General features: G+C 42.9%; 1 long non-coding RNA gene across 1 annotated transcript; it reads right to left on the bottom strand.

Annotated features, from left to right (window-relative positions):
• Positions 1–2,453: 2,453 nt before the first annotated feature.
• On the bottom strand, positions 2,454–14,681 carry LOC142819934 (uncharacterized). The gene is made up of 3 exons (XR_012897619.2): positions 13,991–14,681; positions 4,056–4,118; positions 2,454–2,589 (listed from the first exon to the last, which is right to left on the bottom strand). It is a non-coding gene; the product is annotated as an uncharacterized LOC142819934 (long non-coding RNA).
• Positions 14,682–14,711: the final 30 nt, after the last annotated feature.

Here is a 14,711-nt window from a genome sequence, read left to right as displayed (position 1 = left end):
CTTTGGGCCCGTCATCCACTTTGTGCTTAAGTAAACAAGCAGCCATTATATCTTTTAGAGGGGATTCCATTTCAGCACATTGATAAATGAGCAGCATACCAGGCAGAGAGCAAGAGGGAGGTTCTCAAAACTCATCTTTTCAACTGTTTATAGATCCTGTTTAGATAAATTCTGGAGGAGACCTCCCCAGTTGAAAGACGGGGTCTCACTTTATTTTCTATTGTCAGCAAGCTGTGAGCTAAGTCATCTGTTTGTATTGAGGCTTTGTACCTAACATGAACCTTTTCCCCTCCAGTTGTTCAGCTGCAATATCCAGTAACCTTTTCAGGAGTCTCACTTGGCTACTTTCTAAAACTGTGCAAATCCATGGATAGCTGCTTTATATCCGAGGCTATCCGCATCCCTGGACGTAAATGTGGATATCTGCAGCTCATTTTGTGGCTGCAGATACAAATTTTGTATCTATAATCCTGCAATGTATCTGCTTTATATGTGCAGGTCTCTGTATCCACAAACGTAAATGCCGATATTAGCAGCTCATTTTTGAAGAAATGGAAGCAGCTGCAGAGACAAATTGTGTATCTGGAGCCCTGCAAATTTGCAGATAGCTGTTTTATATCTGGGGGTATCTATATCCATGGATGTGGATAGGGATATCCGCGGCTCATTTTTACGGATATGGATACAGATATAAATTTCATATCTGTGCAGGGTGTTATTAATTTCCATCACCATTCCTGGGGCCTGAAAAGAAGAGAGAGAGGGCATTAGTGGGGTTTTATATTCCTGACTGGTACCATAAAGGATTCCCTAAATAATATCCGATATTAGCATCCATATTTAAAAATTAAACAGCACATCAAGGTAAATCAGCCAAGCACAAGTGGAGCTGCAGCATTTTTTATTTGTTGTTGTCATGTTTGTCGGTTACTTGTTATTTCAGAGAACTGTGCAGGGACTTAGGCAACACTTCAGTTCCACCTCAGCCCCATTTTGATGTCTTAAATGGGACTTAGGTGAATAGTCCTTGTGCTAATCATCTGCCAGGGAGGATTTTCACTTCAAATTTGCTAACTTGAAGTGGGTCCCCCTGTCATTACCAAGGGCTTTTGACACAATTTTCCAATCCTCTCCACTGGGTTGTTTTGGAAATTAAAGCAGCAATACCTTCAAAATAGATGTTTGACACTCAGAACTTTCTACTCCAATGTCATCCAGCTCTTTCTGCTTCATAGCTAGTGCAGGGAGGGTTCACATATCAGAGTCAGGTGTGTCTAAGCAGCTTCAACACTAAAGTTTTGTTTGGATCCACTTAAAGCTAGTCCAGACTTTTCAATTGCCTTTTTTTTCTCCGAAAACTTTGCAAAAGTATTTCATTTTGTGAAATTGTCTGGGTTTTTGTTTCTTCTTTCTCCTTATTTCCCTTTTTCAACAGCAAAATGAGAGAACCAATGGAAAAACACAAAACAAAAGCTTTGGATTTTGTAATTTTTCAATGAAAATGTGATTATTTAAAATCCATTCTTTTAGAAAATTTTGACTGGAGATTTTTTCAAAATTTTTAAAAACATGTTCATGACTTTTTTCTGATTTGTGGGTGTTTATTTCCACCTCCAGCTGATTGTGTTTGGGGATTTAAAAGCACATTGCTTTTAACCAACATGTTTCCAAGAAGAGGAGTAATGATTGAGCGGTGAGACTGGTCCCAATTTTGGAATTTATTAGAAGGGCTTCATTCTTCTCAGTTCAGTTGCATGTTGCACGCTTTCTTTCCTTTTACAACAAAACATCTAGGCCGTGTCCAGACTCAGGGGTTTTTTCGGGAAAAGTAGCCTTTTCCCGAAAAAACTTCCCCTGCGTCCAGACTCAAGCCGCGTTCTTTCGAAATTATTTCGAAAGAATGCGGCTTTTCTTTCGATGGCGGTAAACCTCGTTTCACGAGGAAGAACGCCTTCTTTCGAAAGTTCCTCTTTCGAAAGAAGGCGTTCTACAATGTAAAGAGGCCGTCTTCGAAAGAGAGCATCCAGACTCGCTGGGTGCTCTCTTTCGAAAAAGCGGATTTCCTCTATCGAAAGATCCGCCTGCTGTCTAGACGCGATCTTTCGAAAGAGCCTCTTTCGAAAGAAGCCTGCAGTCTAGACATAGCCCTACTGTGGTGTTCTCTATCTGCCATCCCCTAAAAACATGTTTTTAGCAAGTTTGGGTGCTGAGAATTTTTGTTCACTGTATTGTTCACAAAAATCAGTGTCTTAAACTAGTGGTTCAAAAATATATACAGAATGAAGAACAATGTCTCTTATATGCAGCAGTTTTTTCTCCACGATTCCAGATAGATTCAGGAATGGCTAGCTGGAGGAGTGTTTTGTGCAATTCAGATAGATTAGATTAGATTAGATTAGATTAGATTAGATAGAATCATGGACATTCTTGGACGCTCCCGTGGACAGAGATATGTTTGTTTATATTAGTGAAACAAAAACATTTTAAATCACATTTCAATTCAGTGGACAGATTACTTTTCAAAATCTGCATACAGCTTCCAGATTTTTCCGCTTTGCATTTGGGTAATTTTTCCCAGTTCTGCTACAACTGAAACAAAGGAAAAGGAACAGAATATCATCACTCTACAACCCTCAGTTTTGAAATTGTTTAATTTTTATCTCATTTGCTGAGATTTAGGTGCCGAAACAGACTTATCTCACTGAACACAGACTGGCTGTAAGTATTATGCTTTCACCCTTTGTGTTTAATGTAATTCTACATTTTCACCTGCCACAGCTAGGTTTAAAATGTGCATATACCAATTCTTCAAATAATAATTTACTAGCCTTTTACTCCCATAGAAATGGAGAGAATGTATACATGTTTTAGTGCATGTTTACATTAAAATGATGTTTCACTCTGAAGTCCTGGCTTTGATTAAAGGAAGGCTATTCGCATGGTGCACTGGGTGCTCTTGGATGCTGTTATCTGGGTTATATTTTCAAAGGAGATCTGAAGGAAGATTGGGTATATATTGACAGATTCTATTAAATCAATGGACCCCACAGAATGGGGCAGTAAACTGAACACTTTATTTCTTAAAAAATCTCCATTTAAATGACAAAAATCCCAACTTTATACAACCAGTCACACCAAATAAATCATTCTGATGGTATTTATATACAGGATAATATAGTGTGCCCAGTTAAATACTGCACTACCACCTTGCCAAGACCCCAGTCATATCTGAAGAGCAGCAGAGCTCTGTTGAGAACAAATAGTGGAGTGTGGGGATTGTAGGTAGATTATATAGAATTATTTACAACTAGTGCAAAGCAGATTGGCTAGATTCTTGGGTGTCATCCATCACACATGAAAAAATTGTATGCAAAATCATGGGATGTGGACTGCTAGAAGGTAAAATGCAGCATGTGATATGCATAGCTTTCTGGAGAATAAATCACATTTTATGCCTAATAAATTTAGGTCACAGAAGCTTGCTGTCTTACTTTATTTTTCAGAAGGAATATTTATGTGTAAACACTTTATATTCCAAATTCCTAACCATAGCCGGCCCACAACATTTTGGCACCTGAGGCGGGGAGCCCCCATGCCCCTTCACTTGGGCCAAAACTTTGAAAGGTCTCTTGTGCCCTCCTTCCTTCAGCACAGCTACTCCACCATCTCTGTGCATCTAGAGCAGAGAGAATAAATCTGCACCAGCAGCAGACACAATTTTCTACACCCTGGGTCCTAGTGGTGCCCCCTCCTCCCTGTCTGGCACCTGAGGCGGCCGCTTCAATTTGCCTCAGGATAGGTCTGGCCCTGTTCCTAATGAATACTTTATACATAAGACAGACATCACGGGCCTGATTCACAATGCTGCTGTAACTCCACAGTCTTCAATGGAATGATACAGAGGTAGTCAGGCCTTATAAATCTAAGTGACCTGCAGGGGGTTGAGTCTGACATAAGCCCTGCTTTCATAGGATTCAATCCTGCAAGGTATTGAGCAGCCCCAGGTGCCATTAAAGTCAGTCTGCTCATGCTCTTCATTCTCCCTATCTTCTTACCATCATCTCCTTTTTTCCCTCTTCTTCCTCCTGCTCTCTTTTCTTTGCTGTTTTCAGTTGCAGCTGAGGGAAGGGAAAATCAAAGGCAGTGAGATCTAGGGTCTTTCTTATTTCTCACTTAAGAAGTCACCAAACCTCCCTGTTGATCAGAACTAAGTTTAAAATAATTTCCCCTTGGTTTCTGAAACAAAAACTTGCTCCAATACATTCCAAGAACCTGTTGGAAATTCTGTTATTTGCCATATTACTTTTCCAACAGATGCCTGGGTAGTTAAAAGTCCCCCATACCTGCCAAGTCTTGTATTTTGAATACCCCCCTATCTAGATATCACTCATATTTGTTACCTCTATTAGCTTTATTCAGGGACTAGTCTGCCTCTCACCTCCTTCTGGACCTCAGAACAAGTGTTCATACTCTTAGGCTGTGTCTAGACTGGCATGATTTTCCGGAAATGCTTTTAACAGAAAAGTTTTCCGTTAAAAGCATTTGTGGAACAGAGAGTCTAGATTGGCATGGACGCTTTTCCGCAAAAGCACTTTTTGCAGAAAAGCGTCCGTGCAATCTAGACGTGCTTTTCCACAAAAAGGCGCCGATTGCCATTTTCGCGATCTGGGCTTTTTTGCGGAAAACAAATCTCAGCTGTCTACACTGGCCCTTTTGCGCAAAATCTTTGCGCAAAAGGGACTTTTGCCTGAACGGGAGCAGCATAGTATTTCCGCAAGAAGCACTGATTTCTTACAGTAGGAAGTCAGTGCTTTTGCAGAAATGCACTTACATGAGATCGTCAGTGCTATTCCGGAAATTCAAGCGGCCAGTGTAGACAGCTGGCAAGTTTTTCCGGAAAAGCGGCTGATTTTCCGGAAATACTGGCCAGTCTAGACAGTTAGGCTGTGTCTAGACTGGCAAGTTGAACTTTTCACTAGTTTGTCAAACTTGGGGTTACTCCCCCGACCTGCCAGTACTTTTCCTATGGGCTGTGACTAGACTGGCAAGGTTTTCCACAAAATCACCTGCTTTTGCGGAAAAACTTGCCAGCTGTCTACACTGGCCGCTTGAATTTCCGGAAAAGCACTGACGATCTCATGTAAGATTGTCAGTGCTTTCCCGGAAATACTATGCTGCTCCTGTTTGGGCAAAAGTCTTTTTCCGAAAGACTTTTGCCCAAAAGGGCCAGTGTAAACAGCACAGTAGTGTTTTCCGCAAAAAAGCCCCGATCGCAAAAATGGCGATCGGGGCTTTTTTGCGGAAAACCGCCTCTAGATTGGCCATGGACGCTTTTCCGCAAAAAGTGCTTTTGTGGAAAAGCATCCTGCCAATCTAGATGTGCTTTTCCGAAAATGCTTTTAATGGAAACTTTTCCATTAAAAGCATTTTCGGAAAATCATGCCAGTGTAGACATAGCCTTAATGTATAATATCAACACTTCTTCCCTTTTCATCCTGCTTTTCCTTCCTGAACAAGCAATTCTCATCTGCACCTGTATTCCAATCATACGACTTAACCCAACATATCTTTGTGGTGCCAATTCAATCATAATTTAGGTTATGTGCTAATACTTCCAGTTCTTCCTGTTTATTCCCCCTATTCCTTACATATGTAATTATGGGAATGAATCATTCTGCTAAAATCATATGGCCGTATTCATTGTGTGTGGTGGGGGTTAAAGCAATCAAACCATAACACAAAGAACTGAGCAAAATTCAAAATTACTAAACATCAGCAAAGGTCAGACCAATCTTGTCAATTAAATGAAAGGCTTTTGGCAGCTCTAACAGTCTGGCATGAAGGCTTGGCCTGCCTCTCCTGTTCTGGGAACGATGGTGGGCAACACACCACTCTAATTATTTGAAAAACAAGAGAGTGGGTTAGAAAAACAAAGTCAGTATGTATCAGTATTGAAATGAACAAGCTTGTGTTCTGCAGGGAAACAAGTATAAATGTCTGAATCACATATAATTAGATACATCAGCTCAGTAACCTTAGATGCTGGAATTCTTCCTGCCAGACTAAATTTGAGAATGAGTCTTTTCATAGCTGAAGAAATATGGCAGGCTACATACAGGTTGAACCTCTCTAGTCCAGCACTCTTGGTACCTTCTTGCCGAACCAGAGAATTTGCAAAACCACAGGAAGTCAATGTCATCTAGCAGCATCACCACCACTTCTACTGCTTACTGGGCTCTTAGAAAACATCGAGGGGTAAATTAGAGCTCAATAACAGCACAGATCACTGAGAGACAGGACTGGTGGCTGTAAACAAACTTTATGGGACTGTGGAAAAAACTTGGCCACACCCACGATAAGTAGACATCTGGCTCACTAAAATCATGCCAGATCACGGATGGTACCAGGCCAAAGAGTGCAAGTCTAGCAAGGTTCAATCTGTAGTCCCCTATGTGATATTTAGTCAATTTAGGGGAAATGCACAAGTACTCAGTTCAGAATGCTAAGGGTTCTGAAAAATCTTGGAATCCTTACAAATAACTTATGTCACTTTCTTTGAAAGAACAGAAAAAGGTAGTTTCAGAAATATATTTAATGTCATGAAAAACTAGAATAGATAAGATTAGATTGAATTAGATTATATTAGATACCAAAGTCAGTCTGACCTACTGCATAACATGGGCCAGAGAACTTCCCCAAACTTATTCCTAGACAAGTGTTGGATTTATGCACAAACTAAGTAAACTTCATTTTAGGGCCTCAGATTATGAAGGGCCTTTACATAAAAAAAAATTAGTTGAATCTTCACCAATGTACCAGTATATTATTATTATTTCTATTTTCATTGTTCTTTCTGTTAGAATAATACATAATTTTGGTAATGCTAGGAGGCCTTTAAACTTGCCCTATCTTAGTGCCTCAGCATGTCTCAATACGGCACAGTCCTAGGCCATATTCTATAGAAAAACATCCAATCTTAATCTAAAAATGTTCAGACATGAAGAATCTACCATAATCCTCGGTAAATTATTCCAATGTTTAATGACTCTCATCATCAAAACTTCACATCTAATTTCCAATCTGAATATGTCTGACTTCAACTTCCAGCCATTGGCCCATGCTAGATTGAAGTACCCATTGTTAAATACTCCTGTAAATACTTACTTAAGCCTTAAATTTCTCTTTGTTCAGATAAATAGATTGAGCTCCATGTGCATGTCTATACTTTCAAGAAGATCAATACTCCGGAAGTTGATCTTCTAGCATTAAATTTAGCGGTTCTAGTATAGACTCCTAAATCAGATGCTGAGGGCAGCCCCTGCCGGTGGCTGGTACTTCTCCTTCTGCAAGGAGTAAGGGAAGCTGATGGGACCGTTTGCTCCCATCGGCTTTCTGCTATGAGGACACCACCACGGCTCGGCTTAAGATAAGCTGACTCCAGCTACACATTTTGTATAGATGGAGTTGCGTACCTGAAGATGACCTGCCTGTTCTAATATACCAGGCCCCTGAGTCTATCATTAATAAGGCAGGTTTTCTTATCCTTTAATCATTCTCATGGCTCTTCTCTGAACCCTCTCCAGTTTATCAACTTTCTTCTTGAATTGTGTCTACCAGAACTAGACCCAGTGTTCTTGCGGTAGTTGCACCAATTCCAAATACAGAGATAAAATAACCTTTCTATTCATATCTGAGATTCCCTTGTTTATGCAGTCTAAGATTACATTAGTTGTTTTGGCTCGTGTTCATCTGGTTATCTACTGAGAGACTCCCAAATCTTTTTCAGTCATCCTGCAAGTATGGCCAACATTCTTTTTCCCAAAGGTATGCATTTATATTCAGCCTCATTAAAATGTGTGTTGTTTGCTTCCACCCAATTTACCAAGCAGTCCTGATCACTATCAATCAGTGACCTGGCCTTTTCATTATTTACCACCTGTCCCTCAAGTTTTATGTCATCTGCAAATTTTATGAATTATTACTTTATGATTTCTTCCAGGTCATTTGCTAAAAATATGAAATAGTGTAGGGCCAAGAACCAATCCCTACAGGGGATCCCATTGGAAATAGATTGGTAATTCTCCCTTACAGATACATTTTGAAAGCTATCAACGAGTTTTTAATCCAGGTGCGTGACATGTTAATTTTACATCATTCTAGTTTTTTAATAAAAAATGTTGTGCGGCACCATATCAAACAATTTACAGAAGTCTAAGTTTAAGACACCAACAATTTTGCCTTTTTCAGCCAAACTTGTAATCTCATCAAATAAAGATATTATATTGGCTTGACGGGATCTGTTTTCCAAAACCCATGCTGATTTGCATTAATGATATTAACTTCTTTTAATTCTTTAGTAATCAAGTCTCATATCAACCGCTCCATTATGTTGCCCAGTGGAGAGGCCTATAATTAGTAGAGGCCTATAATCAAGTGGAGAGGCCTAGAATTAACTGGTCATTCTGTTCACCCTTTTTAAAAATTGGCACAACACTAGCCTTCTTCCTCCCCAAAGCTCCATGATTTATCAAAAATCAATGTAACTGGTCCAATGCTCACTCCCTGGCCAGCTTTTTAAAAAATCTTGGATGCAAGTTAGCTGGATCTGCTGATTTAAAAATGTCTAAAGATGTTCAAAGATGTTGCATTTTGACAATGAAAGGAATGCACATTAATGTCAATAAACTCCCTGTATTTCACCCTTTGCTGCCCAGTGGAAGGATAAATGTGTGCAGTCCACTCAGAGCATATTTACACTGCAGGGCAAAAGTCCAATTAAGATACGTAATTTCAGATACCTCAATTGCGTAGCTGACCTCGAAATAGCTTAATTTGGCTTTTGGCGCTGTCTACACAGCAAGAAGTCAATGGAAGAACACTCTTCCTTTGACCTCCCTTAGTCCTCATGAAATGAGGGTTACAGTAGTCAGAGTAAGAAGTGCGCCATCTTGACATTATTTGGACATAACAGCTTGCTGTGTAGTCATACTCTTTAATATTTTGAAACAACATCAGTTATTCTGAAATAATTAGGGTTGCCAGGTGTCTGGTATTGGCCAGTTTGGGACATTCTTCCCCTGCCATGTTGGGTAGAGGCGGCGAGTGGGGGATTTAAAGATGCTGTGATTTTTATTTTATTTTTTTTTGGTGCAGGTTTTTTTTTTCAACAACTTTGGTCCCCGTCTTTTTTTTGCTCAAACAATTTTTTTCCCTGCCATGTTTGGTATTTTTTATGAAACTATCTCGCAATGCTAGAAATACAGGCAGTCCCCGGGTTACGTACAAGATAGGGACTATAGGTTTGTTCTTAAATTGAATTTGTATGTAAGTCGGAACTGGCGTCCAGATTCAGCTGCTGCCACTGAAACTGACCAGGGGCTGACTACAGGAAGCCGGAGGCAGAGTTGCTCTGCCCCCAGCTTCCTGGAATTAGCCTGATCAGTTTCAAGAGCTGCTGAATCTGGAGCCTGGGACAGAACAGCTGGGGCGCTGCCCAGTAGGTTCCCACAGGACCAACCTGGCAGCACCCCAGCTGCTCTACCCAAGGCATCCCGCAACAAAAGCCTGGTCTGCTGGGAGGGGCGCACTAGCTGTGCCCCCTCCCCCCCCAGCAGACCAGGGAGACCCGAGCAAAGCCGCACAGGCGGAGGGACCCCGCTCCCCGTGTGGCTTTGCTCCTGTCCTCCTGGTCTGCTGGGGGGGTCCAGCAAAGCTGCTGGAACCCCCCAGCAGACCAGGGACACCCGAGCAAAGCTGCCACCTGGGCGGCTTTGCTCGTTTGCCCGGGAGCAAAGCCGCCCAGGCAGAGGGACCCCCGCCGCCTGGGCGGCTTTGCTCCTGTCCCCCTGGTCTGGCTTTGCTCCTGTCCTCCTGGACCCCCCCAGCAGACCAGGGGGACAGGAGCAAAGCCGCCCAGGCGGCGGGGGTCCCGCTGCCTGGGCGGCTTTGCTCCCGGGCAAACGAGCAAAGCCGCCCAGGCGGCGGCTTTGCTCGGGTGTCCCTGGTCTGCTGGGGGGGGGGGGGTCCAGCGGCTTTGCTGGACCCCCCCAACAGACCAGGGAGACCGGGAAAAGCTTTTTTCGCCCCGGAGGACATGGGCGGCGACCCGCCGCCCGTGAGCTCCGGGGCGAGAAAAGCCCCATTCGTAAGTGCAGATCCGACATAAGTCGGATCCGCGTAAGTCGGGAACTGCCTGTAATACTGCTATTTAGATGTATCCTCAGAAGGTTTCTAATTTGAAGGACAGGATTTGAAGGACAGGACTTCCAGTTCTGAACCTAGGTAGATCAGCACTTTGGCCTCTGTGCCAACTCCTTTGAAAGGCAGAAATTTCCCCAGAAACCAATCCAAATGCCCTCAGGATTCATTGGGCATTTTATAACAGTTCTCCATAACACAAGCTACATTTATGAAACTGACTTTTTCTGCTCCTTCAAAGAAAGGAGCATTAATTTTCTGGAAGCATTCCAAGATTTTTAGTTAAGAAAAAAAGTGTTTTCCTAAGGAAAAGGGAGGGAAATGGGGGGAGGGGGAAAGGAGACAAGTATTACTCAACTATTTAGTCTAAGAGTTTGAAAATCAAAAGGATCATTTGACAGATTGATATCACCTCTAATAGAAAACACACCAGTCCTGGGAAAACTCTTCTGCATAAGCCTTAAGTCTGATAGCTTAAACAATTATCTACAATTTGGAATTAATTTTTATAATTCCCACATCAATGTGTGTTTTGTAAATGCTTAAGGCTCAGATAATTCCATGAAGAGAAAAACAGAAATTGTAGGCTTATCCAAAACAGACTGAAAAGTAGAGGCTGTTAACATCATCTTACAAATCACTTCTGAGCACTACAGAAATTAAATAAATACCCCAGACCACAGAGACTATACAATATCAAAAGCAGGTGACTGTGGTGCCCTCTCTTTAGGCCAGGAAGGACAACCCTGTTTAGACTATCTAGTAAACTGTGTACTGTATCAGCTGCTAGAAGTGGGCCTCATCCTCCTTGATTGGATCACCTCATCATCTCCAGCCTGATCCTGGCCTGCATATTTATTCCTGCCTCTGGAAATTTCCACTACATGCATCTGACGAAGTGGGTCTTTGCCCACGAAAGCTTATGCTCCAATACACTTCAGTTAGTCTATAAGGTGCCACAGGACTCCTCGTCGTTTGTGTACTGTATTGTCTCCAGCCCTGATGTGGGGAGGTCAGTCCCTGAATGTATGGGCGGCAGGTAACATTACCAAGGGAAGGCATTGCCTTCCCAGAGACACCCACCCCCGTGCTCCAGCTGGCCAGGAAGGCTGGGCCACAGTGCAGCTGCCTAGCTGCTCCTGGGACCAAAACTGGGGCTGGGCAGCTGCTCAGAGCTGGGGGGGAGGGGATGCACTAGCAGTGAGTGCTGGACCAGCCCCCATAACGGAGTGGATTGGGGGTGCAGGACAGGGCCAGTGACCTAGGGTTGCCAGGTGTCCGGTACTGCACTGGACAGTTTGGTATTTTTGCCTCCTGTCCAGTAAAAAATTCAAGAAATACTGGACACCTAAAATGTCTAGATTTTCTGATTTTTTCCTGGCCAGGAGGCGAAAATCCCAGGTGCTTACTGCTTTCCACAGGGGAGCTGTCCAGCCTGGCACAGGAAGGCAAAAAGCCTCAAAAGCAAAGCATTTCTTAAAGAGGCCACGCTGGGTTTTTTTTGGGGGGGGGGGGGGACGTTTGCTCAACAGCTCTCTGGGTCTTGGGGTCCTTTTTCTTTTTCTCAACAGAATTTTTTCCCATTTTTTTGGGGGGGGGGAGAGGAGGTTTCGGTATTTTTTGTTAAACCATCTGGCAACCCTACAGTGACAACAACAGGGGGCTGGGCTCTGGTGGGCACAAAAGGGACAGGTCTTGCCTCCCCAAACCAGGCCTTCACCTCCCCCTGACCATGCCTGAATGGTTCTCTGAGAGCAAATAGATTCCTGGGCTTTCCATCCCTTTTGCATGGAGAACTACAAACCTATGGATAATTCCATCTTGAAGTCGCTATTAAGGCCACATCTCCATAACCTTCAAAGAGCTGTTTTCCCTGAGCAAGGACTGAGGGTCCTGTTGAATGGTATTGGCCCCAAAATAGAGCAACCCTTTCCTGCAACAGAAATCATGTGTAGCCAAGTATTTTCACAAATAAATTCCATCATCTAGTGACACCATCTCCCCCTGAGGTGACTTCACATCTGGACTAGCACATGGCTCCTCCAAGGAAGAGAACGCAAAACCAGAGAAACAAATGAGGAGTCTATTCTCATTTTACATGACAAGAAAGAATGTGTTTCCATTTCAGTTGGCTTGGAAGATTGTTTTGTTCCTTTGTTTTGTCTGTTTAGAAAGCAGGTTATTCATAAAAATACTTGAAAGAAAATGCTGTGAGATTTATTTTGAGATCAGTAAATTAAAGATCAGCCATCTAGTAATCTAACTGGTTGTCTGATTCCATGAAGTATAATCAAAAGATTAATGGCTCTGATAGATATAAGTAAGAGTAAATGGCTCTGTTTTTTGGAACTAAAAGTAGACAGAACAATAGTATGCTAAACCCAGCAAGCTCAGGAAAATTTGAAAGAAACAATATACCACATCATATGGAAAAATTAAAAGATTTGGCTGGACTTTACATCAGCTCCATTCATAATGAAATTAGCCTCTGTTCTAAGATGGGATGATGAACTCACCCATTGATTTCTGCAATTGTTTTTGTTATTGGCCTTTACCAGTCTCCAGAGTTGGATACTCTTTTAAGACACTCTGTGTCTTCTTGTAATTCAATATTGTTATTATTATTAATAATAATAATAATAATAATAATTAATAATAAATGATTACCTTGAGCACCTAGGAGCCCTAGCCATAGACCAGAACTCAGCTGTGCCAGGTGCATTACAAACACAGAGCAAAGTCAACTTCGATCTCCTCAGGGGCGTAGCGAGGGGCGCAGGAGAACAGTTGCCTCTGGGCGCCATGCTAGGGGGGCACCAATTTAGTCTCCCTCTGCTCCCCCAGTCATCCCTGCTCCTCCTCCGCCTACTACTGCCAGCTGGAGCCTCCTCCCCACCTCTCCACTTCCAGCCCCACCCTCCTCTATCTCCGCCGGTGGGTTAGTGCGTGCGGGGGCCCGGCCCCAAACTGGAGGGGGCGGGGGAAGACGCCATACAACCTCCCCCCCCCCAGGGTCGGGTTCAGCCATGTGCCAGGTTCAGGGCCCCACTGTGCAGTGCGGGGGAGGGGAAAATTTTGCTTTTGCCCCCGGCTGCATAACACCCTGGCTACACCTCTGGGTCTCCTGCCCCAACGATACAATCTAGGTATAAGACAGATGGATATTGACAGTGAGAGGATCAAAAAATGGCACTATGGTTAAATAACAAGAAAAAGCATGCAGTTAGAGATGTTGAGAGCAAAGGCATATTTCGGCTTGATAGAAGCCTGCTGTGGATTTTTAGAGTCTGACTGGATGACTGGGGAACAAAATGGCAGATGAAACGCAGCATTGATAAATGCAAAATAATGCTCATTGGAAAATGTAATCCCAACCATATATCCAAAATGATGGGTTCTAAATTAGCTGTTAGTACTCAAGAGATCTTGGAATCATCATGGATAGTTCACTGAAAATGTCCACTTAATGTGCAGCAGTTGTCTAAAAACCTAACAGAATCTTAGACCCATTAGGAAAGGGCTAGATAATAAAACAGAAAATACCATGCAGCAACTATATAAATCCATTGTATGTCCACATCTTGAATATCGTGTGTAGTTCTGGCTGCCCCATCTCACTAAAGCTTTATTAGGATTGGAAAAAGTGCAGAAAAAGGCAATAAAAATAAGTAGGGATATGTAACAGTTTCCATATGAGAAGAGAGTACTGTAAAGAGAAGAGGCCAGGTCTACACTACCCGCTTATTCAGGGGCGTGAGAAATCCATGCTCTTAAGCAACGTATTTATACTGACCTTAATCCTTCATGTACACAGCACTAAGCTGATGTGAGAGTGTCTCCTGCCAACATGCCTACTGTCTCTTGTGGAGATGAAGTAACTAAGCCGATGGAAGAACTCTCCCTCCTTTTAGAGCTTCTTCATCAAAGAATGACAGCAGCACAACTTAAGGATGCCAACGCTGACTGAAGCTATCCCGGGATTTTTTTTAACCAACATGAGATAATGTCATTTTCTTAAACTAGCCTATTAAAATGACTTTTTCAAGAGTCGCCGGGAGATTGCTGCTGATTCCAGGTGACTCTCAGCCAATCCTGGAGGGTTGGCAACCCTAGTACAGTTGCATTGGTGGCGGGACTGTTCACCCTACAAAAGCCATGACTCAGGGAAGAATAGGATCAAGGTTGGTACAGCCAGGAATGGTGTGCGGAAAGTGAACAGGGAAGTGCTAGTTAGCACCTCCCATAGCACAAGAAATTAACAGGCAGCAGCTTTAAAACCACCATTAACAGGCCACCCAACCATCCGGTGATGTCATAGCATAACGATGTCATGACCCGGATTCAGCAGGCTTGTGATGACGTCACGGCACAGTGATTCTGGCATATGGTGATGTCATGACCCCAGGTTGCTAGTCACACAGTGAGGTCACGGGATGGCTCAACCTAGGCAGAGCACGGGGTGATGTCATGAGCCCGTGTGACCACGGCCCGTGGTGACGTCACGCTGCAGTATC

This window comes from Pelodiscus sinensis, chromosome 26 (genome assembly GCF_052426305.1).
Source record: "Pelodiscus sinensis isolate ZL-2025 chromosome 26, ASM5242630v1, whole genome shotgun sequence".
NCBI lineage: Eukaryota > Metazoa > Chordata > Testudines > Trionychidae > Pelodiscus > Pelodiscus sinensis.
This window is presented reverse-complemented; position numbering and strand designations above follow the sequence as displayed.